Genomic DNA, 24,814 nt, shown 5'->3' on the forward strand with positions numbered 1-24,814 from the left:
CGGCTTTTTCGGAGGAGGACCCACTGCCTCTCAGCGTAAGAAATATGTGAGGTCAGTGAGTTCAGTCGCTGAGGAGTTTCCGGATGACCCGTGGGAGTCAGACCTCGTTTTCACAAGGGCTGACTTGCGGGATGTCGTCCCACACGATAATGACCCCGTGGTCATTTCAGTAGTCACAACGGGAAGAAAAGTACACAGGGTTCTCGTCGACCAGGGCAGTTCTGCAGACGTCATGTTTTGGTCGACCTTCAACAAGTTGCAGTTATCCCCTGACCTGCTGAGACCCTATACTGGATGCTTGTATGGGTTTGCAGATAACCCAGTGGAGGTACGTGGCCATCTGGAGCTGAGGACAATGATCACTGATGGAGCGGCGTCCCGTACCGAGAGTATTCGATACTTGGTGGTAAATGCCAATTCATCCTACAACATCTTGTTAGGCAGACCAGCGCTGAATAGGTTAAGGCAGTGTCTTCCACGCGCCACATGAAGATGAAGCTACCCGATCATAGTGGCAAAGTGATTGTAATCAAGTCAGATCAGGAAGAGGCCCGAAAATGCTATGAAAATAGCCTGAAGACAAAGAGAGGCGTGGTCATGGTGGTTGAACGACCACCCATTTCAGATTCGCGAATGGAGTTAGAATCATTGGAAGAGGCGACGCCCGTGGAGTCCTCGCCTGTTGAGGTCACGCCCATAGGGGCGACACCTATAAAGGATGTGTGCGCAGAAGAAAGTGGTGGTGATGCCTCGCCTATGGAAGAAGTATACCCAGAGGCCTCGCCCATGGAAGAAGCATCGGAGGAGGCGACGCCCGATGCATCCGATAGGGCGACGCCTATAGAAGAGGACCACAGGAATGAGTCTCGTGCAGAGAGCGTGCAAGGTGAGCGACCCCAACCAGTAGACAACGTAGTGGAAAGGAAGATAGGGGGTAAGGTGTTCAAATTAGGATGCTTCTTGAGCCAGGAAGAACAAGAAGAGGTAGCTGCAGTGATCTCGCGCCACCTAGATGCATTCGCGTGGACTGCGGCGGACATGCCAGGCATCGACCCAGATTTTTTGTGCCACCATCTTACCGTGGACGCCAAGGTTCGCCCTGTGCGACAGAGAAGGAGGAAGTTCAACGAAGAACTATGCCTCGTCGTGAAGGAAGAGACGCAGAAGCTGCTAAGTGCAGGGCACATCAGGGAGATACAATACCCTGAGTGGCTAGCCAACGTAGTTCTAGTAAAGAAGGCGAATGGGAAGTGGAGGATGTGCGTCGACTTCACAGATATGAACAAGGCATGCCCAAAGGATTCATATCCGCTGCCCAACATCGACGCGTTAGTAGATAGCGCCTCGGGCTGCAAAATGCTGAGTTTCTTGGAGTAAAACAGCGTTCATGATGGTGATGCCATTTGGGTTGAAGAATGCAGGCGCCACCTACCAAAGGCTAATGGACAAGGTCCTTGCACCTATGCTGCGAAGAAACGTCCAGACCTACGTAGATGACATGGTGGTGACTTCATAGGAAAGAGGGCAGCACGCAGCGGATCTAGAAGAGCTGTTTGCTACCATATCAAAGTACCGCCTCAAATTAAACCCAGAAAAATGCGTTTTTGGCGTGGAGGCAGGGAAGTTTTTGGGATTTATGCTCACTGAAAGAGGAATAGAGGCGAACCCTGATAAGTGTGCATCTATTATAGCCATGAGGAGCCCAACCTCAGTTAAAGAAGTTCAGCAATTGACTGGGAGGATGGCAGCTTTGTCATGGTTTGTGTCTGCTGGAGGGGAGAAGGGCCACCCCTACTTCCAGTGTCTGAAGAGGAATAGTCGTTTCGCATAGACAGATGAGTGTGAAGCCGCATTCCTCAAGTTGAAGGAATACTTGGCGACGCCACCTGTGCTTTGCAAGCCACGGGCAGGCGTCCCCCTCCGATTGTACTTCGCAATAACAGAATGGGTCATCAACTCTGTGCTGGTCCAGGAGCAAGACCAAATGTAGAGGCCCATCTACTTCGTAAGCAAGGCCTTGCAAGGCCCAGAATTGAGGTACCAGTCACTAGAGAAGGTGACATTAGGAGTGGTGTTCTCAGCCAGAAGGCTCCGCCATTATTTCCACAGTTTCACAGTGGTGGTGATGACGAATCTCCCCATCCAGAAAGTACTTCAGAAGCCAGATGTAGAGGGGAGGATGGTTCGCTGGGCGATGGAGCTGTCAAAGTTTGATATCCAGTATGAACCCAGGGGATCCATCAAGGGGCAAGTCTATGCTGATTTCGTGGCAGAGCTCTCACCAGGAGGAGATCCTCAAGAGGTAGAATTGGGGTCAAAGTGGATGCTCTTTGTGGATGGGTCCTCCAACCAGCAAGGAGTGGTGCTGGAATAATCTTGGAGGGGCCTAACGGAGTATTGATCGAGCAAGCTTTACGCTTCGCCTTCAAAGCAAGCTATAACCAAGCGGAGTACGAGGCGTTGATTGCTGGGATGCTTTTGGCTAAAGAAATGGGCGCTCAAAGCCTCTTGGCAAAGAGTGACTCACAATTGGTCACAGGGCAAGTAACAGGGGAGTATCAGGCAAAGGATCCACAAATGGCCGCATACTTGAGGTACGTTGAGGTGTTGAAGGGAGCCTTCGCCGCCTTTGAGTTGGTGCATGTCCCTAGGGAGCAAAATGCCAGAGCTGACCTGCTTGCCAAGCTGGCCAGCTCAGGCAAGGGGGAAGACAGAGGACTGTCATCCAAGAGACCCTCAAAACGCCGCGAAAGTTTGTGGCGGACAACAGGGTGGATGTCCTTCACATTAGTACAGCAAGAGGAAAGCCAAGGAGCCATCGCTCTTTGAGTCAAGGTACGACGACGGCACCGTGCATCAGTACTTACGCGACCTCGCCGGAAGAAGAGAAGGGCGTACAGGTATGCACCTTGGAGGAAGGAGACACCTGGATGACCCCTTACAGGCGATACCTCGCGGATGGGATCCTCCCAGCGGAACAAGAAGAAGGCAAGAAGGTCAAGAGGAACGCCGCAAGGTACACCTTAGTGGATGGGATATTTTTCAAACATGGGTTTACGCACCCTATCTTGACGTGCGTAAGTGGCGATGAGTGCACCAGGATAATGGCTGAACTACACAAAGGTATCCAAGGTAGTAGGTGCAGGATTTTACAGGCCGACGGTAAGAGAAGACTGCGTTCGATACGCCCAGCGTTGCAACCAGTGTCAGATGCACGCTGATTGGCATAGGGCGCCGCTAGAGGAACTGAGATCCATATACAGCCCATGGCCTTTCCATACTTGGGGGATTGATATCCTAGGCCCGTTCCCATTGGCAATAAGGCAGATGAAGTACTTGATCGTTGCCATTGTGTACTTCACAAAGTGGATAGAGGCAGAACCAGTGGCACATATCACTATGCACAAAGTACAACACTTTGTTTGGAAGAACATTGTGTGTCGTTTTGGGGTACCGAGGCGTCTCATTTTAGATAATGGCACCCAGTTTGCGAGCCAACAGTTGGGGAAACTGTGTACAGAAGTAGGAATTAAGCAAGTGTTTGCATCAGCCGAACACCCCCAGACGAATGGGCAGGTCGAGTCAACGAATAGAGTTTTGTTGAGGGGTTTGATATGCAGATTAGAGAAGGCTAAAGGGGCGTGGGCAGAAGAAGTACCAAGGATCGTATGGGCTTACCACACCACACCTCAATCTTCCACCATGGAGACGCCTTTCAGCCTAGTGTATGGGTCGGACGCCATGATCCCAGTGGAGATCCACGAGAGATCGCCTCGTTTCCTAGGTTTCGTGGCTGAAGAATCCAACGAAGAAAGGAAAGTGAACCTGGATCTGATAGACGAGGCTAGAGAAGAGGCGAGAATAAAGGCTGAGGCTGTGAAGAGAAGAGTGGAGCGTCAGTACAGCTCTAAGGTGAAGCTGCGACAATTCCAGGTTGGTGATTTGGTCATGAGGAAGGCTCACCCTTACGAGTTGGAAAACAAGTTGTCTCCCAAATGGACTGGACCGTTCAGAGTAATCAAAGCCAAGGGGAATGCGTGGCTTGTCCTCACAAGCTAGGGCACATTCGTTCTGCTCCATTTGTGAGTACCTGAAAAGAAGTGAACAAAGGGGCGCCCTCTCGGCCGTTTGCACTCCGACGATCAAGTCAGCTAGCGAGAAACATCAAAGGTGACACACCTCCGTATCGGAACACCGTGACTGGATGCTCTGAAGGTGGTCGAAAAATACTGAGTGGCTAATACTGTGTGCCCTAATTGTTTGTGCGTAAAGTGGGTGCGCAGCGAAACAACTAGGGTTTACTTGTGTGTGAAACTGCAAGAATTAGGTCAAAACTCGGATCCCTTTCAAACGTCCCAAAGCCCCTTTTTATACACCTCCAGCATTTAAAGCGCGTTAAAGCGTATTGAACGCGTATAAAAACATGCCTTGAAACGTTCGAAACTTAACTGAATTAATGCGTACCTTAGCGAACTTTTAGGAAAGCCTTGATGTTTTCAGTGCTTATTGCCACGTGTTCTTCTGACTTGATCGCTACTCTACACAGAGGGCCTCACAGCGCCGTAACCCAACTTAGGGCTATTCCATTGTGTGAGCCCTCTTTCCTTGAAGTGCATCTAGTGTAGGGGGTGACTTTCTGGGTGCCAACTCACGTGCCCCAGCCTCTAGTCATTCGCCGTGGGAGTGTATCTACCTTCCTCTCGCACTACGCACATGGTTTGCCCTTGGGCGTGGCCTTCTCATGGGTCGTATCTATCCCAGGGGCCTCTTAGGGGTGGCATGAGTACTTCACGAGTCAGGTTACTCCTTACTGGTACTAGAACTATGGCCTTGAAGCCACCTTTCTCTTCTCTTTGTTACTGTTCAGGGCTACGTCTTAACCCGGCGATGCTTCAACCTGACGATACCCTCTCCTGGCGACGCCTTACTTTGGCGACGCCTTCGCTTGGCGACGCCTCATCTCGGCAACGCCTCATCTCGGCAACGCCTCATCTTGGCGACTCCTCATCTGGGCGACGCCTCATGCAGTCAGTCTGTTGACTTCCTTCCTTGGACTCCTCGAGTGGTCCCACTCTATGTTGACTTTGACTTAATCGTTGACTTTGACTTTGGTCAACGCCCGAGGACGGGACGGTACAGTTCATATAAGTTAGAGACTTTAGAAGGAGGCCCCATCCCACGTAGTTGGAATGCAACGAATATAAAGTTTTATTTCAGTTGACATTTTGTAAAGGGGACAGTCTTTTTCCCTCCCGGGGGTTTTTTAATGAGGTCACCCAAATAAAGAAAAGAGAAGTTTAAGATATTTCTGCCTTAGTTTTTCCCTCTCATGTAAGATCAAAGATTAAAGAAATAAAAGACAAAGACTCAAGGCAACGCCAGGCGTTGAAGCGTCGCCAAGACGAGGCATCGCCAAGATAAGGCGTCGCCAAGGTGAGGCGTCGCCAAAATGAGGCGTCGCCAAGATGAGGCGTCGCCAAGGCGAAACATCGCCAAATTAAGGAGCGAGGGTCAGGTGCAGAACCAGATAACAGGTATGTTGAGTAAAGGTTAAAATCCGGGTGCCTAGTCCTTGAGCAGGGGTTAAGGGATTCCTTCGGGACGCCCCCTCCTCAGGTATGAATAGCTAGCCCCAGTATCAAATGTTAGACATAAGTTCAAAATCCGGGCGCCTAGTCCTTGAGCAGGGTTAAAGGATTCCTTCGGGACGCCCCCTCCTCAGGTATGAATAGCTAGCCCCGGTATCAGATGTTAGACGTAAGCTAAAAATCTGGGTGCCTAGTCCCTGAGCAGGGGTTATGGGATTCCCGCGGGACGCCCCCTCCTCAGGTAGGAACAGCTAGCCCCAGTGTCTGATGTTTAGATACTTCGCCTTGGTGTTTTTAGACACCCCGAGGACGATACGACGCTTGAGCGATGTGGAGGCCAGAAAAGGAGAGACTCCCCTTTTTCATCCTAAAGTGATGAGAAAGTTGGAATGCCTTTGGCTACAAGTGCCTCGGGCTCAAGAAAGGTAAGCAAAAAGTAGGTTGAAGATTTTTATAAGTTCAAAGGGAAAAAGAAATTTGAAGAGTAAGAAAGAGAAGCATAAAAGCATGAGTTATCAGGGACAAGAGATGAAACGAAGTAATGAAGAAATGCGTAGAAGGTGAGTACCAGATATACCTTTGATATGGGAAAGAAAGCAGAAACAGATAAAAGTGCCAGAGAAGTTAGAAGCAGACAAGAATGTGAGGACCAAATTCGAGCAGGCATTTACGCAAATTCAAAAGTTATAATTACAAATAAGGTTCATGACAATTACAAATTAAGAAAAAGGTAACTATATACACGCCAAATGTTTTGTTGAAGCGCAAAGTAAAGGCTATTCCTCAGAGGCCTCCAAAGACACAAGCTTGCCATCGACCACTTCATTCAAGGGGCTACACCCAGAGACGTCGATGCCAGGGTTTGCACAGGTAGCTTGGACAACAGCCTCTGCGAACCCATCGGCGAAGCCGGTGGGAGCCTCCCCTATCAGCTTCTCCTCAGCAACCTTGATGTTGGCAGCTTGAGTGGCCATCTCTTGGTCCTTGGAGGCCAAGGTAAAAATTAGCTCTTGGACCTTGGCTTGGAGGGTTGCATTCTCGGCGGCTAGTCGGGAGCATTCCCCAGTCTTTTCCTCGAGCGCAGCTTCGGTTTTCCCCAGTGTTTGCTCCCGATCAATGCACTGGTTTTCAAGTTTCTTCTGCTGCGCCTCAGAGGTATTGGCGGCCTCCTCGAGATCAATGATTTTTACTCGAAGGGGCACCACCTGATTGAGGAGCTCAGCATTGGCTTGAGACACCTCATGCAGCCGTCTGTTAGCCTCCTCCTTCGCCTTCTGAGCCACCCTTAGAGAGGTCTTGTAGGCATCCTCTTGACGCCCCTAGCGAGTATCTAGCCTCTCCTTCTCCTCCTTCAGAGAGGCAACTTCTTTCTCCAGCGCTTGGAAGGAAGAAGCTTCGACAGCTTTAGCCCTGGCCTGCGCATGCCAGGAGTGGGCGCAGGACATGAAGGCGCCCATATAGTAATAAAGGCTTTCCTTTAGGGGCCCTTCAGCCTGGCCGCGCAGGGAAAGCCTACACAAGAAACCCCTCAGTGAATGTTGCATGGGGAGGGGGAGTTCTGGGGCAGGTGGAGGAACGGTTGTGGGCTCAGCTTCGACCCCTCCCTCCAAATCTATCGGTTGAGGGGGGGAAGTGATGCTTGGAGGGTCCTCCCTCAAGGATTCGGCCCCATGTGAGGAGGAAGTGGCAGAGGCAACTTGTTGAGGGGCATGATGAGTTGTCCTTTGTCGTTTGAAGACCTGCCCCTCAACAGATTCTTCATCATCAGAAACCACCTCCACAACCCCTTTTCCTTTGTCAAGGGGGGCTGAGGGAGCAGCAGCTTCGGCCAGCACGAGAGGCATGACCACGATGGGAGGTGGAAAGTGTGGAGGCTGATTAGGAGAAGGTTGGACTGATGGAGTTGATGGCATCGTGGTAGGTTGAGGGCGAGAATTGGGAGAAGATGGAGAGGCGTTGGAGGTTGGAAGGGGGGACCCCCAAGCTTCCTTCGCCAAAGCCCCATCTTTGGACCTCAGAACATGAGCCAGCCTCAACCTTCGTTGTCTATCCATCTTCGAATCTGCACCAAAAAGATAAACACAGTAGGGGTTAAGCACAAGTCAAACACTATACAAAGAAAGCAGATAAGTCATACACTAAGTAAGAACAAGAAAATGCAGTGAAGGAAGAGTTATAGGGGTGGCTCTCATACTTATGTATTTCGCTAGAGCCTCAGCGTTGTACTCTAGGCTTATCAGGGTGGCATTGTCGAAGCCCCCCGCGCTAGTCAGAATTTGACAAGCCTCTCGATCGTTCGAGGGCAACTCGTCATGAGATTTGGACTTCGTGGGCTTCACCTCCTTCACCTAGTACAAGGGGAAGCCGTCAAGGGCGGAGGGGTCAAAGTCGGGACAACAAACTTTGAAGAATTTGTCCTTCCACCCCTTGAAGGATTGTTGGAATAAGGTCAGGAGGACCCTTCCAGAGATGTGGTTGAGGCTTACCAAGAGGCTCTTCCCCTGCTTCTTCACTTCGAAGAAATGAAGGAAGATGTCGATGGAGGGAGCGCGCCCGAAGAACCCGCACAAGATGTCAAAGGCTTTGACAAAGGCCTAGCCGTTGGGGTGCAGCTGGGCTGGGGCAACGTTGATTTCAGTTAACAGTTCCCTCTCGAACCTAGAGAAGGGCAAGCGCATCCCTATGCGCTTGAAAACCACCTGGTAGAAGTAGAAGAAGGGGACTTCGTTGTTGGCCCGCTCATCCCCACATACAGGCTCCCCTAGGGTACAAGGGAGCACTGCTATGTCGTCGTCGTGCCTTTTTGCCAAGGCATGATGGTCGTAGGTGCTCGACTATCCTACATGATCCCTCTAGGCCTTTGTGGAGACCAAGCTCGAGTACTCCTCTAGCAGCTCGTCTGGAGCCCATGGGTAAAGGGCCCTATAGTTGACTTTGGGGGGTGGAGGGTTGGCCGTTGTTTTGGTACGCGCCATTGATGAAGAAACTGGAGAATGCAGAAGAGAAAAGTTTTAGCGAATGGGGTCAGGAAGAAAAGGGGGAAGAAGCCCTAAGAAAACCCTACCCACGCGAGAAGTTCTGTACCGTCCCGTATCCGGGCGTTGAAAAAGTCAAGGTCAAAGTCAACGTCGGGGGCCAAAGTCAACATAAGGCGTCGCCTAGGTGAAGAGATGCCAAGTGCCAGCGTCGCCAAGAGGAAGCGTCGCCAAGGTAAGGTGTCGCCCAGGTGAAGGCGTCGCCCAACTAAGGCGTCGCCAAGGTCAAATTTCATAAAGTCAAGGCAATCACAGTGTGGTTCCCCGATACCCATTGGTACGAAAGACCATGGAGGGAGCGACGCCGTGGGAAGGCCTCAAATCCCGATAATCTGGGGTAGTAATAAAGAGAAGAGAAAGGTGGCTTCAAGGCCATAGTAATAGCGCCAGTGTAGAGCAACCTGACTCGTGAAGTGCCCCTGCCGCCCCTGCCGCCCAGAGACGCCCTTGGGAAAGATACGACTCATGAGGAGGGTCACGCCCAGGGTAGCCAGGTGCGGGGTACGAGAGGAAGGTAGATATGCTCTCGTAGTGAGTGACTAGATCTTGGGGGCATGAGTTGGCACCCAAAGAGTCACCCCTAGCGCAGACGCACTCCCAGGTAGGAGGACCCACTCGAGGAGATACCCTCAGATGGGGTCACGACGCTGTGAGGCCCTCCACGTGTACAGCAGCCACGTCAGATTAGAAACGCCATTTTGTCAGATACAAGGTAATTAAGGTTGTTTAATACAGTTTCCGTTTCGAGCGTTTAAGGTACTATAAATGCTCCCAAGCGGTTTAAACGTCTTAAATGCACTACGTTTTATAATTAAATGCGCTTTAAGGTGCTTTGAATGCGGGAGTAGTTTAAATAGCGCCTTGAATGTTGGAAACGGGGTTCAAACTTTTGGCAAATTTTCCAGAAACACTCTAGTTGCTTGCTCGAGCCTTGAGGTTACGCACAAGGGACTAGGAAAGGATCTTTGCCAGAACGAGAAAATAGACACTAGACACAGTTCCCTTTTACCACCTTCAGAGTGCCATACACGGTGCTCCGATACGGAGGTGCAAAGTTTTTGGTGTTTCTTGCTGGCTGACTTGAGCGTCGGAGTGCAAACGGCCGCTAGGGCGCCCTTTTGTCCTTCTTTGCAGGAATCCACAGGTAACCAGTGGGAAGGAGTCCCTAGCTGACGGTTGAGGTCGAGCACAAAGACGTCCCAGGTCAACCGGACAGAACATTTGGCGCCCACCGTGGGGCCGATATAAAAGATCAGTCCCACCGCAAGTTTGAGAAGACCTATCAAGTCACAGTAACGTTGGAGAAAGTTTGAGGAAACAGTGAAGAATGGCCACCACTAGACGAGGTACTGCACGTGTTGCGGGTGAAGAAATGTCCATGCAGCAGGTCCTGGAGATAATGCGGGGGGGGGGGGCTGCAGGATGATATGGCGGAGTCAAAGATAGAACAAGAACGCATGCAGGCGGATCTCGAAGCCTCGCATGTGAGGAATGAAGAGCTCCACCGTGTTAATGAGGAGTTGCGCCGGGGTCTGAGGAACAATCAGGGGCAACGCGAACATGACGAGATGGAGAACCGCACCCCGCCAAGGGAGTTTTCCACTCCCTTCTCGCAGGAGATTCTGGATGCGACGATCCCCAACACGTTCGCGGGGCCCAAAGCGATTTTCACTGGGATGGAGGATCCCGAGGCGCATCTCACGGCGTTCCACACGCAGATGGTGTTAGTGGGCAGCTCCGATGCCGCGAGGTGCAAACTCTTCATGAGAACGTTGACAGGAATGGCAATGGACTGGTTCATCAGCCTTCCAAATGGCCATATCACCTCCTTTCGGCAGTTGTCGCAGCTGTTTAGGGAGCAATACTTGGCGAACAAGGCCCTGCCGCCGGTTTCCTACGATCTGTTTGATGTGAAACAGTATCAAGGGGAGACCCTAAAGGAATATATCAACCGCTTCGGGGCCCAGGTGGTGAAAGTTGGTACGTCGGAGGAGCCCATGATTGTGTATGCCTTCAGGAAAGGCGTGTGTCCCGGCCCTTTTTGCGAATCTATTATTCACAATCGCCCAAGGACTTTTGCTGAAATTCGGCGTCGGGCGGTGGAACATATCGCCTCCGAAGGAGAAGTGTGTGAGAAGCGAACCAGCGTAGTGCCCTCCCGCCCAAGGGCGCAGACGCGGATTCAGCCTGTCAGGGTTAACGAGACCACGACGGGAACGAAGAAGCCGGAGGGGAGGCGCCCCTACGAAACCAGAAAACCCCAGCCCCGGGGTCCAGCAGGAGGCGATCGCCCGGCCAGGGAGAGGGCAAGGCCGGCGAGATACAAGTTTGTAGTGGAGTTGAAGGACCTGATCGCCGTGCCTAATATAGCTGAGAGGTTGAGGCGACCGACGAAGACTGACAAGGTGTTAGGGCCACGGAAAGACTCTTGGTGTGAGTTCCACGAGGCTTTTGGTCATCACATTGACAACTACCTGTCGTTGGGTTACCAGCTTGATGAGCTGGTGAGAAGTGGGTTTATGAAGGATTACGTCCCAGAGCCCGCCACGACCGCCGCCCTGCCGGCGCAAACAGAAGAACAAGCGCACGAGATGCCCATTCTCGGCGAGGTTCACACCATTGCTGGAGGTTTTTCCAGCGGAGGACCCACCGCCTCCTAGCGAAAGAAATACGCGAGGGGGGTCAACTCGATTGAAGAAAGGATCTCGGGTGAATCGTGGGAATCGGACCTCGTGTTCACGATAGGGGATCTCCGAGACGTGGTGCCACACGACAACGATCCTGTGGTCGTTTCAGTTGTCACGGCAGGCCGAAAGGTGCACAGGGTTCTTGTCGACCAAGGAAGCTCTGCACATGTCATGTTTTGGTCGACATTCAACAAGTTGCGGCTGTCTCCTGACCTTTTGAGGCCCTACACAGGGTGCTTATATGGTTTCGCAGATCACCAGGTGGAAGTCCGAGATTACCTGGAGTTGAGGACTACGTTCACGGATGGAGAGGCCTCGCCTACCGAAAGCATCCGGCACTTGGTCGTAAACGCCAACTTCGTCTACAACATTTTGTTGGGCAGGCCGGCGTTGAATAGGCTGAATGCAGTAGCCTCCACGCGCCATATGAAGACGAAGCTGCCGGACCTCAGCGGCAAGGTAATAGTCATCAAGTCGGATCAGGAGGAGGCGCGAAAGTGTTATGAAAACAGCCTGAAAACGAAGAGAAGCGTGTTCATGGTGTTTGAGCGTCTGCCCAGTGTGGACACATCGATGATTGAGGCGACGCCCACCGGGTCAACGCCTGACGAGGCCACACCCATGAGGGCGACGCCCGAGGTAGATACACTCATGGAGGAGGGACCTGACAATACGGTGCCCGTGGAAGAGGCGGTGCCCATTCAGGATAATAGCAGGGATCAACAGGCGGCTAACGCCGTGGAGAGGGAGATTGGCGGCAAAACGTTTAAGCTAGGGCGTTTGCTGAGCCAAGAAGAGCAGGAGGGGGTGGCAGAGGTGATTTCACGCCACTTGGATGCTTTCGCATGGTCTGCCTCGGATATGCCCGGCATCGACCCTGATATCCTATGTCATCACCTCAGCATGGACGCCATGGTCCGCCCCGTCCGCCAAAGAAGGAGGAAGTTTAATGAAGAGAGGCAGCTGGTGGTGAGGGAAGAAACGCAAAAGCTGCTGAGTGCAGGCCACATCAGGGAGATCCAATACCCTGAGTGGCTAGCCAACGTCGTCTTGGTGAAGAAGGCGAATGGGAAGTGGAGGATGTGCGTGGACTTCACGGACTTAAATAAGGCGTGCCCGAAGGACTCGTACCCACTGCCCAGCATCGACGCGTTGGTGGACAACGCCTCCGGTTGCAAGGTGCTAAGCTTCTTGGATACATTCTCGGGATACAACTAGATCAAAATGCACCCGAGAGATGAGAGCAAAACTGCATTCATGACGGAGACCAGCAGTTACTGTTACAAGGTGATGCCTTTTGGGCTGAAAAACGCGGGCGCCACCTACCAAAGGCTGATGGACAAGGTCCTAGCGCCCATGTTAGGAAGGAATGTGTACGCCTTCGTGGATGATATGGTAGTGGCGTTGAAGGATAGGGCACAGCACGTGGCGGACCTAGAGGAGTTGTTCGTCACTATATCCAAGTACCGCCTCAAACTAATCCCCGAGAAGTGTGTCTTCGGGGTAGAGGCCGGTAAGTTCCTAGGTTTCATGCTCACGGAGAGGGAATAGAGGCGAACCCCGACAAATGCGCAGCAATTATCGCAATGCGAAGCCCGACGTCAGTAAAGGAAGTGCAGCAGCTGACAGGGCGGATGGCGGCGCTCTCAAGGTTTGTTTCTGCCGGGGAAGAGAAGGGGCACCCATATTTCCAGTGCCTCAAGAGAAATAGTCGCTTTGAATGGACTGACGAATGCGAAGCGGCTTTCATCAAGTTTAAAGAATACCTGGCGACGCCACCGATCCTCTGCAAACCGGTAACGGGCGTGCCCCTCTGGCTGTACTTCATGGTGACAGAGCGAGCTATCAGCTCTGTGCTGGTCCAGGAGCAGGACCAGATTCAAAAGCCCATCTACTTCGTGAGCAAGGCCTTACAAGGCGCCGAGACGAGATACCAGGCGGTGGAGAAGGCAGCGTTGGCAATGGTGTTTTCGGCCAGGAGGCTCCGCCATTACTTCCACAGCTTTACAGTGGTGGTGATGACGAACCTCCCTATACAAAAGGTATTACAGAAACCTGATGTAGCGGGACGGATGGTGCACTGGGCGGTGGAATTGTCAGAGTTTGACATCCAGTATGAGCCCAGAGGATCCATCAAAGGGCAAGTATACGCGGATTTTGTGGCAGAACTCTCGCCCGGAGTTGAAAAAGAGGTGGAGGCGGGCTCACAGTGGTTGCTCTCGGTTGACGACTCCTCCAACTAGCAAGGAAGTGGCGCGGGAATAGTCTTGGAGGGACCCAATGGTGTACTGATTGAGCAGGCCCTCGCTTCGCCTTTAAGGCAAGTAACAATCAGGCTGAATACGAAGCCCTGATTGCAGGAATGCTCCTAGCTAAAGAAATAGGCGCGCAGAACCTCTTGGTAAAAAGCGATTCCCAACTGATTACAGGGCAAGTGTTGGGTGAATTCCAGGCGAAAGACCCACAGATGGCGGCGTATCTGAAATACGTCCAACTATTGAAGGGAGCATTTGGCACTCTTGAGCTAGTACATGTCCCAAGGGAGCAGAATGCCAGAGCTGACCTGCTTGCCAAGCTGGCCAGCTCAGGCAAGGGTGGTAGACAGAGGACAGTGATCCAAGAAACGCTCAAAGCTCCGCGTAAATTCGTGGAGGATAACAGGGTGGATGTCCTCCATGTTTGTACAGCGAAAGGGAGGCCAAGGAGTCATCGTTCTCTGACTCAAGATACATTGAAGTCGCCCCGTATAAACACATACGCGGACGCGCCCGAAGAAAGAAGGCAGACGCAGATATGTGCCTTAGCCGAAGGAGACACCTGGATGACGCCATACAGACGATACCTGGAGGATGGGCTCTCCCAGCGGAGCCTGAAGAGGGTAAGAAGGTTAAGAGCGCCAGATACACCCAGGTGGACGGGGTATTATTCAGACACAGATTCACTCACCCTATCTTAACGTGCGTCAGTGGCGACGAGTGTACCAGAATAATGGCGGAGCTCCACGAAGGCATTTGCGGGAGCCACGTAGGGGGAAGGTCCTTAGCCTCTAAGGTGGTACGCGCAGGTTTTTATTGGCCAACAGTAAAGGAAGATTGCGTGCAACACGCCCAGCGTTGTAAGCAATGTCAAAAACACGCCGACTGGCACAAGGCGCCGCCAGAAGAGCGTGGGGGATTGACATCCTAGGTCCGTTCCCACTGGCGATAATTGGGGACCGTGTGATCGTGCCGCGTGTCAAGGGATTAAGCGCTCAAGGGGAGCGCAAGGGACTTTAGAGGATGGCCGTGTGATGAGCCACGTGGCACGCGATTGAGCATGGCCCCAAAAGGTGTTACTTTCCCCGCTTCAGAGGATGTCCAATCAGCCATTAAGGGCACCCCCATGGTTCCGAGAATGTCACGTCAATAGTTCGAGAAGTGTTAAGTCAGCAAAGAATGACACGTCACCAGGGTGACACGTGGGTGGCGTGGGCGAGACCTTAGTCTTTACGCTGAAGACAAGTCTTCGGCTTAAGACTGGGGGGCTTGTGTACCGTCCCATATCCAGGCGTTGACAAAGTCAAAGTCAACGTTGGGGGCCAAAGTCAACATAAGGCGTCGCCTAGGTGAAGAGACGCCAAGTGCCAGCGTTGCCAAGAGGAAGCATCGCCAAGGTAAGGTGTCGCCCAGGTGAAGGCGTCGCCCAACTAGGGCGTCGCCAAGGTCAAATTTCATAAAGGCAAGGCAATCACAGTGTGGTTCCCCGATACCCATGGGTAGGAAAGACCATGGAGGGAGCGACGCCGTGGGAAGGCCTCAAATCCCGATAATCAGGGGTAGTAATAAAGAGAAGAGAAAGGTGGCTTCAAGGCCATAGTAATAGCGCCAGTGTAGAGCAACCTGACTCGTGAAGTGCCCCTGCCGCCCAGAGACGCCCTTGGGAAAGATACGACTCATGAGGAGGGTCACGCCCAGGGTAGCCAGGTGCGGGGTACGAGAGGAAGGTAGATATGCTCTCGTAGTGAGTGACTAGATCTTGGGGGCATGAGTTGGCACCCAAATAGTCACCCCTAGCGTAGACGCACTCCCAGGTAGGAGGACCCACACGAGGAGATACCCTCAGATGGGGTCACGACGTTGTGAGGCCCTCCACGTGTACAGCAGCCAGGTCAGATTAAAAACGCCATTTTGTCAGGTACAAGGTAAATAAGGTTGTTTAATACAGTTTCCGCGTCGAGCGTTTAAGGTACTATAAATGCTCCCAAGCGGTTTAAACGTCTTAAATGCGCTACGTTTTATAATTAAATGCGCTTTAAGGTGCTTTGAATGCGGGAGTAGTTGAAATAGCGCCTTGAATGTTGGAAACGGGGTTCGAACTTTTGGCAAATTTTTCAGAAACACTCTAGTTGCTTGCTCGAGCCTTGAGGTTACGCACAAGGGACTAGGGAAAGATCTTTGCCAGAACAAGAAAATAGACACTAGACATAGTTCCCTTTTACCACCTTCAGAGTTGATGTGATTCCACTAGTACAATTGGAATGATTCTTGACATTCTTAGGAATCATCTTGAGTTGGTTAAGAGCTAGGCACTTTCTCATAGAAATGGATCAAGGTTCTATGAACAAGAACTCACCAAAACTAGTGCCAAAACAGAAACTCATATAGAAAATCCAATTATTGTCAAATTGAACCGAACAAAAAGGCACAAAAGCTAAGCAAACTGAATTTGAATGCTGGAAATTTAATTGAACCGAACAAAAAGCTGGAAAATGAAGAAGAAAGATGAAGAACAGCAAAGCATGATGAAAGAACCGAAGCAACACAAATAAGCTGAAATTGCCGAACCAAAATCAACAAGGAAACAAGCTAAGACAAGGAAATAACAAAAGAAGAAAGGAAGGAGAAGAGAGTGCTCATGAAGATGGAAGAATGGTTGGATGATCACGCCACTAGAAGGATGGTTGCTCCTAGATGAGGGTGCTGCCGCCACTTGAGGACACCATGGATCCTTCAAGATGAGACTAGAGAAGAAGGCTCAAAAGCTCTCAAATGATCACTCAAAATTTGAGTATAGTTTATTTTCTCTCAAATTCAAATATGAAATTTACAAAGAGAGCACCTCTATTTATAGCCTAAGGTGCTGAAAATGCAAGCTAAACAATTCAAATTTCCCCCCTAAAACAATCTAGAACCGGCGCCTATTTACAAGCCATGAGGAAGGTGCGACCTCTTCCTTCACTTTGGCACCTCCTATTCTACTCCTACACCTATCTACTAATACACCCCCCTTCCTAAAGTTCCTAACTAAAACCTAAAAGATGCTATAAGAAAAGAGGTTTCTAATGTTTCCCTCTAAGCACCTTCAACCAAAGAAATTACTAAAAGAGAAAATAAATGTCCCCTAGCTCCTAAAGCTGTGAACATGCTTCTTGTAAGCCTTTGAGGTGGGCTTTGACCTCCATGGGCATCCTCCATTTGTGCCTCTACCTCTTCTTGATCTTGTTGATTGGCCTCCATGTCCTCTTGAGCTTGATCTCCATCATACTCCCCGAGTTGGAGAGAATTCGACCACGAATTCTGGAGACCTACAGAAAAAGGAGTTAGATCGCTGACATTAAAAGTATGACTACCTAAGAATGTATCAGGCATATCTAACTCATAAGCATTGTCATTAATCCTCTTGAGGATTTGGAAAGGTCCATCCCCTCGAGGCATTAGTTTGGACTTCCTTTGAGTAGGAAAGCGATCCTTCCTCAAGTGAAGCCAAACCCAATCGCCCTCATCAAACAACAATGCTTTTCTCCTCTTATTGGCAAGTTCAGCATACTTGCCAACCTTCTTCTCAATTCTCTTCTTGATGTCTTTATGCAAAGTTTTCACAAAAGAAGCCTTTTCATCCCCATCTTTGCACAAGACATCTCCAAGAAGGGGAATAGGAAGAAGATCAAGAGGTGTTAGGGGATTAAACCCATAGACCACCTCAAAAGGAGAATGTGAGGTGGTAGAATTTACTCCACGATTATATGCAAACTCAACATGGGGTAGTAAATTCTCCCACACTCTAGGATTCCCCAAAATAAAACATCTCAATAGTTGTCCCAAAGTTCTATTCACCACCTCGGTTTGACCATCAGTTTGTGGGTGGCAAGTGGTAGAAAATAAAAGCTTAGTCCCAAGCTTGCCCCATAAGGTCTTCCAAAATTGACTTAAGAACTTGGGATCTCTATCGGACACTATAGACCTAGGAATCCCATGTAGGTGAACCACTTCTTGGAAGAAGAGGTTTGCAATGTGGCATGCATCACCCACTTTGTGGCAAGGAATAAAGTGAGCCATCTTTGAAAAACGATCCACTACCACAAAAATGGAGTCCTTTCCCTTTGATGTCTTGGGTAAGCCTAAGAAGAAATCCATAGATATATCAACCCAAGGCATTGAAGGGATAGGAAGAGGAGTATATAGACCATGGGGATGCATTTTAGACTTAGCTTTGCGGCAAGCTATGCATTTATCACACAAACTATGAACATGTTTATGCATATGAGGCCAAAAGAAATGTTCATGCAACACATCCAAAGTTTTAGCAACCCCAAAATGTCCCATTAAACCCCCCTCATGAGCTTCTCTAACAAGAGATAATCTAATAGAGCATTGAGGAACACAAAGACGTTTTCCTTTAAAAAGAAAGCCATCTTGAATAAAAAAGTCTTTGTGTCCTCCCTTAAGACACTCTTGATAGATCAGAGAAAAATCAAGGTCATCATGATAAAGTTCCTTAATGTGATCAAAACCAAGATATTGAGAGGTTAAAAGATTTAGCAAAGTGTATCTTCTAGAAAGAGCATCCACCACAATATTTACTTTGCCTTGCTTGTTGTACCGTCCCATATCCGGGCGTTGACTAAGTCAAGGTCAAAGTCAACACCAGGAGTCAAAGTCAACACAAGGCGCCTGCCTAGGCGAAGAGACGCCAAGTTCCAGCGTCGTCAAGAAGAGGCGTCGCCTAGGTGAAGGCGTCGCCCAACCAGGGCGTCGCCAGATCAAACACTACTAAAGCAAGGCAATCACAGTGTGGTTCCCCGATACCCATGGGTAGGAAAGACCATGGAGGGAGCGACGCCGTGGGAAGGCCTCAGGTCCCGATGATCCGGGAGAGTGATAAAGAGAAGAGAAAGGTGGCTTTAAGGCCATAGTAACAACACCAGTGTAGGGCAGCCTGACTCGTGAAGTACCCCTGCCGCCCCAGAGACGCCTTGGGACAGATACGACTCAAGAGGAAGGTCACGTCCAGGGTAGCCGGGTGAAGGGTACGAGAGGAAGTCAGATACGCTCTCAAAGTGAGTGACTAGATGATTGGGGGCATGAGTTGGCACCCAAAAAGTCACCCCTTGCGCAGTAGCAATCCCAGGCAGGAGGACTCACACGTAGAGACGTCCCCAGATGGGCAGAAACGCCCCCAGATGGGGTCATGGCGTCGTGAGGCCCTCCACGTGTACGACAGCCAGGTCAGAATAGAAACACCCTTTAGTCAGGTACCAGGTAATTAAAGTCATTCAATACAGTTTCCGTTTCGAGCGTTCAGGTACTGTAATAGCTCCCAAGCGTTTCAACGTCTTAAATGCGCTACGTTTTCTAATTAGACGCCTTAATTGAGCGCGTTACGTTTGTGATTAAAAGCGCTTTAAATGCTGGGGTAGTTTAAATAGCGCTGAGAATGTTGGGAACGAGGTGGAACAGGAACGCATGCAGGCAGATCTCGAAGATGGAACAGGAACGCATGCAGGCAGATCTCGAAGCCTCGCATGAGAGGAATGAAGAGCTCCGCCGTGTAAACAAGGAGTTGCGCCGGGGTCTGAGAAATAATCGGGGGCAACGTGAACATGGCGAGATGGAGAACCACTCCCCGCCAAGGGAGTTTTCCACTCGCAGGAGATTCTAGATGCAGTGATCCCGAACACGTTCGCGGGGCCCTAGGTGATCTTCACCGGGATGGAGGACCCTGAGACGCACCTCGCTGCATTTCACACACAGATGGTCCTGGTAGGCGGTTTTGACGTTGCCAAGTGCAAGCTCTTTGTGAGCACCTTGATTGGGATGGCTATGGACTGGTTCATCAGCCTCCCGGATGGTCATATCACATCTTTCCGACAACTGTCACGATTGTTCAGGGAGCAATACCTAGCAAACAAAGCCCCGCCGCCGGTCTCTTACGATTTGTTTGATGTGAAACAGTATCAAGGGGAGACCCTCAAGGAATACATCAACCGCTTCGGGGCTCAGGTGGTCAAGGTTGGTACGACTGAGGAACCTATGATTGTGTACGCGTTCATGAAAGGCGTATGCCCCGGTCCTTTCGGAGAATCCATCATTCGCAACCGCCCTAGGACTTTTGCAGAACTACGGCGTCGTGCGGTAGAGCATATCGCTTCTGAGGGAGAGGTGTGCGTGAAGCGCACCAGCGTCGTACCCTCACTCCCGAGGGGACCGACGCGAGCTCAACCCGCCAGGGTCAATGAGACCACGACGGGAAGGACGAAGCCCGAGGGGAGACGCCCCTACGAGGCCAGAAAGTCCCAGCCCCGGGGTTCAGCAGGAGGCGATCGCCCGGCCAGAGAAAGAACAAGGCCGGCAAGATACAATTTTATGGTGGAATTGAAGGACCTGATCGCCGTGCCCAATATAGCTGAGAGATTGAGGCGACCAGCGAAGTTCAATAAGGTGTTGGGGCCTCGGAAAGACTCTTGGTGCGAGTTCCACGAGGCTTTCGGTCACCACATTGATAACTGCCTTTCGTTGGGATACCAGCTGGATGAGCTGGTGAGAACCGGGTTTTTGAAGGATTATGTCGCGGAGTCCCCAACGACCGCCACTTTGCCACCGCCAGCGGAAGAACAAGCACACGAGACGCCGGTTCTCGGCGAGGTCCATACCATAGCTGGAGGATTTTCCGGCGGAGGTCCCACCGCCTCCCAGCAGAAGAAATACGCGAGGGGGGTTAACTCGATCGAAGAAAGACTCTCGGGTGCGCCGTGGGAGTCGGACATCGTATTCACGAGAGGGGATCTCAGAGACGTGGTGCCGCACGACAATGACCCCGTGGTCATCTCAGTTGTCACGGCGGGAAGAAAGGTACACAGAGTACTTGTCGACCAGGGGAGTTCAGCAGAGGTCATGTTCTGGTCGACATTCAATAAGTTGCGATTATCCCCCGACCTACTGAGGCTCTACACAGTAATAGATTAGAGCATAACTTAAAACATCAAGCGCAGAGAATGTCGCGTCAAATGTTCAGAGAGTGTCAAGTCAAACTGAACAAAGGAATGTCACGTCAGCAAGAAATGCCACGTGGATAATGGGGCGAGGCCTTAGTCTTTTCGCTTAAACAAGTGTCAGCTCAAGACTAGGGGGCTTGTGTACCGTCCCGTCCCCGGACGTTGACCAAAGGTCAGAGTCAACGCATGGTGGGGGCCCCTCAAGGGACCCAAGGAAGAGAAGTCAACAGGTTGACCGCTCGAGTCATTGCCTCGCTGAGGCGTCGCCCAAGAGAGGCGTCGCCCAGGAGGGGCATCGCCCAAGAGGGGCATCGCCCAAGAGAGGCATCGCCTAAAAAAGACATCGCCTAAAGAGAGACATCGCCGAGTAAAGACATCGCCCGAGAGGCTTCGAGCCTCGACCATACAGAACAGTAGTAAGGAGAAGAGAAAGGTGGCTTCAAGGCCATAAGTCTAGCACCAGAAGGGGATATCCTGACTCGTGAAGTACCCATGCCACCGCTGGGAGACCGTGGAACAGATACGGCCCATGAGAGGGCCATAACCAGGGGAGAACCACAGGCATGGTACGAGGGAAAGGTAGATCCACCCCCAGGGCAAGTAACTAGTGATTGGGGCGCATGAGTTGGCACCCAGAAAGTCAACCCACATGCCAGAAGCACTTCGCAGGAAAGAGGGCTCACACGATGGAATAACCCTAAGTTGGGTTGCGGCGCTGTGGGACCCTCTGCATAGAATAACGATCAAGTCAGAAGGGCACGTGGCAAGGCACATGTGCTCATTAAAGGTTTCAGTGAAAGTTTGCCAAGGTACGCGTTAATTCAGTTAAGATTCGAATGTTCCAAGGAATATTTTTATACGCTTTCAATGCGCTTTAACGCAGTTTAAAGATGATAGGTGTATAAAAAGGGACCTTGGGAGCATTTGAAAGGGATCAAAATTTTAACCTAATACACACAGATACACAGAGCAAACCCCAGTTGTCGTCGCGACACACTCATAGTGAGCACAAGGCAATTAGGGCAACACAATTCTAGTTACACAGTTTCAGTCATTCAGTACAGCTTTTTTCGACCACCTCTCAAGGGTGTGTCCCCTTTTGATGTTTCTCGCTAGCTGACTTGATCGTCGGAGTGCAAACGGCCGCGAGGGCGCCCCTTTGTTCACTTCTTTCAGGTACTCATAGACGGAGCAAGACAAAGGTGCCCTAGCTCGCAGGACAAGCCACGCGCAAAGGCGATCCCGGTCAACCGGCGGGAACAGTAGTTTATATGTTGTAATCCACCCTTTGATTAAATCTAAAGCATTAGCATTCTCAATCTTTGTGAAAGTAAAATGTTTTCAAAGTAAGTTAAAACAATCGATTGTTTTGTCGAAACAACCGATTGTTTATACTTAGGTGTTTTGAGAAAAAGATTGAAAACTGTTTTGAATGGTTGAACTGTTAAAGTACACAACAAACCGATTGATTCGAGGAAACAATTGATTGTTTGTTTTGGGACCATAACAGAAAAACTGTTTTCTCTTTGACTGAGCTTTAAATGTTTTAACTGCTTACGCTCCAGTCATTAAATGCTTTGACCAATCTTTTAATGTAATTGTTTCGGCCAGTTGACCTGGGACGTCTTTGTGCGCAACCTCACCCGTCAGCTAGGGTCTCCTTCCCACTGGTTACCTGTGGATTCCTGCAAAGAAGGAAAAAAGGGCGCCCTAGCGACCGTTTGCACTCCGACACTCAAGTCAGCTAGCAAGAAACACCAAAACTCTACACCTCCGCTCAAGTGTCTAGTGTCTATTTTCTTGTTCTGGCAAACAACCTCTGTCCCTAGTCCCTTGTGCGTAGCCTCAACTCGAGCAAGCAACTAGAGTGTGTTCTAGGAAAGTCTGCCAAAAGTCTGAACGTCGTTTCCAACATTCAAGGCGCTATTTAAACTACTCTAGCATTTAAAGCGTCTTAAAGCGCATTTAATTATAAAACGTTCAGCGCCTTTAAGACGTTTAAACAGCTTGGGAGCATTTATAGTACCTTAAACGCTCGAAACGTAAACTTTGACTTTAATAACTTTAATTACCTTGTACCTGACACATTGATGTTTCTGTTTTGACTTGGTTGCTATACACGTGGAGGGCCTCACAGCACCGTGACCCCATCTGGGGGTATTTCCTCGTGTGAGTCCTCCTACCTGGGAGTGCATCTGCGCAAGGGGTGACTTTTTGGGTGCCAACTCATGCCCCCAAACATCTAGTCACTCACTTTGAGAGCGTATCTACCTTCCTCTCGTACCCTGGGCGTGACCCTCCTCATGAGTCGTATCTACCCCAAGGGCGTCTCTGGGGCGGCATGGGCGCTTCACGAGTCAGGTTGCTCTACAGTGGCGCTATTACTATGGCCTTGAAGCCACCTTTCTCTTCTTTTCATTGTTGCCCCGGGTTATCGGGGTTTGAGGTCTTCCCACGGCGTTGCTCCCTCCACGGTCTTTCCTACCCATGGGTATAGGGGAGCAACACTGTGATTGCCTTGCTTTTGTGACATTTGACCTTGGCGACGCCCTAGCTGGGCGATGCCTACTAGGCGACGCCTTACCTTGGCGACGCTTCCTCTCGGCGACGCCCCACCTCGTCGATGCTTGTACTTGGCGTCTCCTCACCTAGGCGACGCCTTATGTTGACTTTGACCCCAACGTTGACTTTGACCTTGACTTTGTCAACGCCCGGATACGGGACGGTACACAAGCCCCCCAGTCTTAAGCTGAAGACTTGTCTTCAGTGAAAAGACTAAGGTCTCTCGCCCACGCCATCCACGTGTCACCCTGGTGACGTGTCATTCTTTGCTGACGTGACACTCCTCGAACTATTGACGTGACATTCTCTGAACCATTGGGTTGCCCTTAATGGCTGATTGGACATCCTCTGAAACGGGGAAAGCAACACCTTTTAGGGCCACGCTTAATCGCTTGCCACGTGGCTCATCACGCGGTCAGCCCCAATAGTCTCTTGCGCTCCCAGTGAGCGCCTAATCTTGCGACATGTGGCATCATCGCACGGTCACCATCTGTTGCCCCTCGCGCTCCTCGTAACGTTTAAGTTACCCAAACTCCGCGCTCAAAACCACTGTTTCATCCACTAGCTCTGCCTTCTCGCACTATTCATCTTCTTCGAATTTTCTCTCTCGCAATCTCTGCCTTTTCGTGCTTCCGCTCATCACACCCTTCGACCCTTAAAGGTACGGTTTTTCCTACCCTTGTTGACTCTCTTTACTGCATGACTATGATGTATGGATGAACTGCCTGGGATTGTCCATCTGCTTGTCTTTTGATGCCGTTCTTGTGCTTCTTTGTTTCTCTCGTTCCTCTTTCTCTCGCGTGGGTAGGGTTTGCCTAGGGTTTCTCCTTTTTCCCCCCTTTTCTTCTTCAAACCCCTTTTCGCTGAACCCTTTCTTTTCTCTTTACTTTTCAGCTCTTGTGTCAATGGCGAAAACCAAGACCACCACGCCTCCTCCGCTCCCTAGGTCTCACTATAAAGAGGAGTATGACTGGGCCTCCGACGATCTCCTCGACGAGTGCTCCACCTTAAACTCCGTTAACGACGTGGAGGCCCACAGGGGGGACCCCGCGCTCTACAACTTCAACGCATTCCACAAAACTCATGACTCCCACGTCTTGGTATGTCGTGTGAAACCCGGGGTACCCGTTTGTGTGGACTCGAGGGCCACCGAGGGAAGTCCCTTCTTCTTCCTCTACCAAATGGTATTCAAAAGGGTGGGCCTGCGTCTCCCTTTCACTTCCTTCGAGCGGGAGCTGCTCACCGAAATCAACACCGCCCTTGCCCAGCTCCACCCCAACAGCTGGGCCTTCGTGAGGGGTTTTCAAATTCTTTGCGGGTATTTGGGCATTCCCTCCTCCGTGGATGTCTTTCTTCATTTTTTTGAGGTGAACAAACAAGGTAAAAGCCTGTGGATGAGTTTTTCTGGCGTCGCCGGGCGCATCATCCTCACGCTCTTCCAAAATTCATTCAAAGGCTGGAAAGGGAAGTTCTTCAAAGTGCGTGTGACCAAATACGATCCTACTGCACTGGAAGGCTTTCCCCTATACTGGACGGACAAACCCATAATGATCAAGGCCCTGGCTTTGGATCAACTCGCCCCTGCTGATCGGGACGTGTGTAAAGCCTTGGCTGAGCTCGGGGTGGTCTTTGATACCGCCAAGCTCATTGCCAACGAATTCAACGCCCATGGACTCTCCACTTACTTTGGTA

This window comes from Phaseolus vulgaris, chromosome 11 (assembly GCF_051622355.1).
Source record: "Phaseolus vulgaris cultivar YP4 chromosome 11, ASM5162235v1, whole genome shotgun sequence".
Taxonomy (NCBI): domain Eukaryota; kingdom Viridiplantae; phylum Streptophyta; class Magnoliopsida; order Fabales; family Fabaceae; genus Phaseolus; species Phaseolus vulgaris.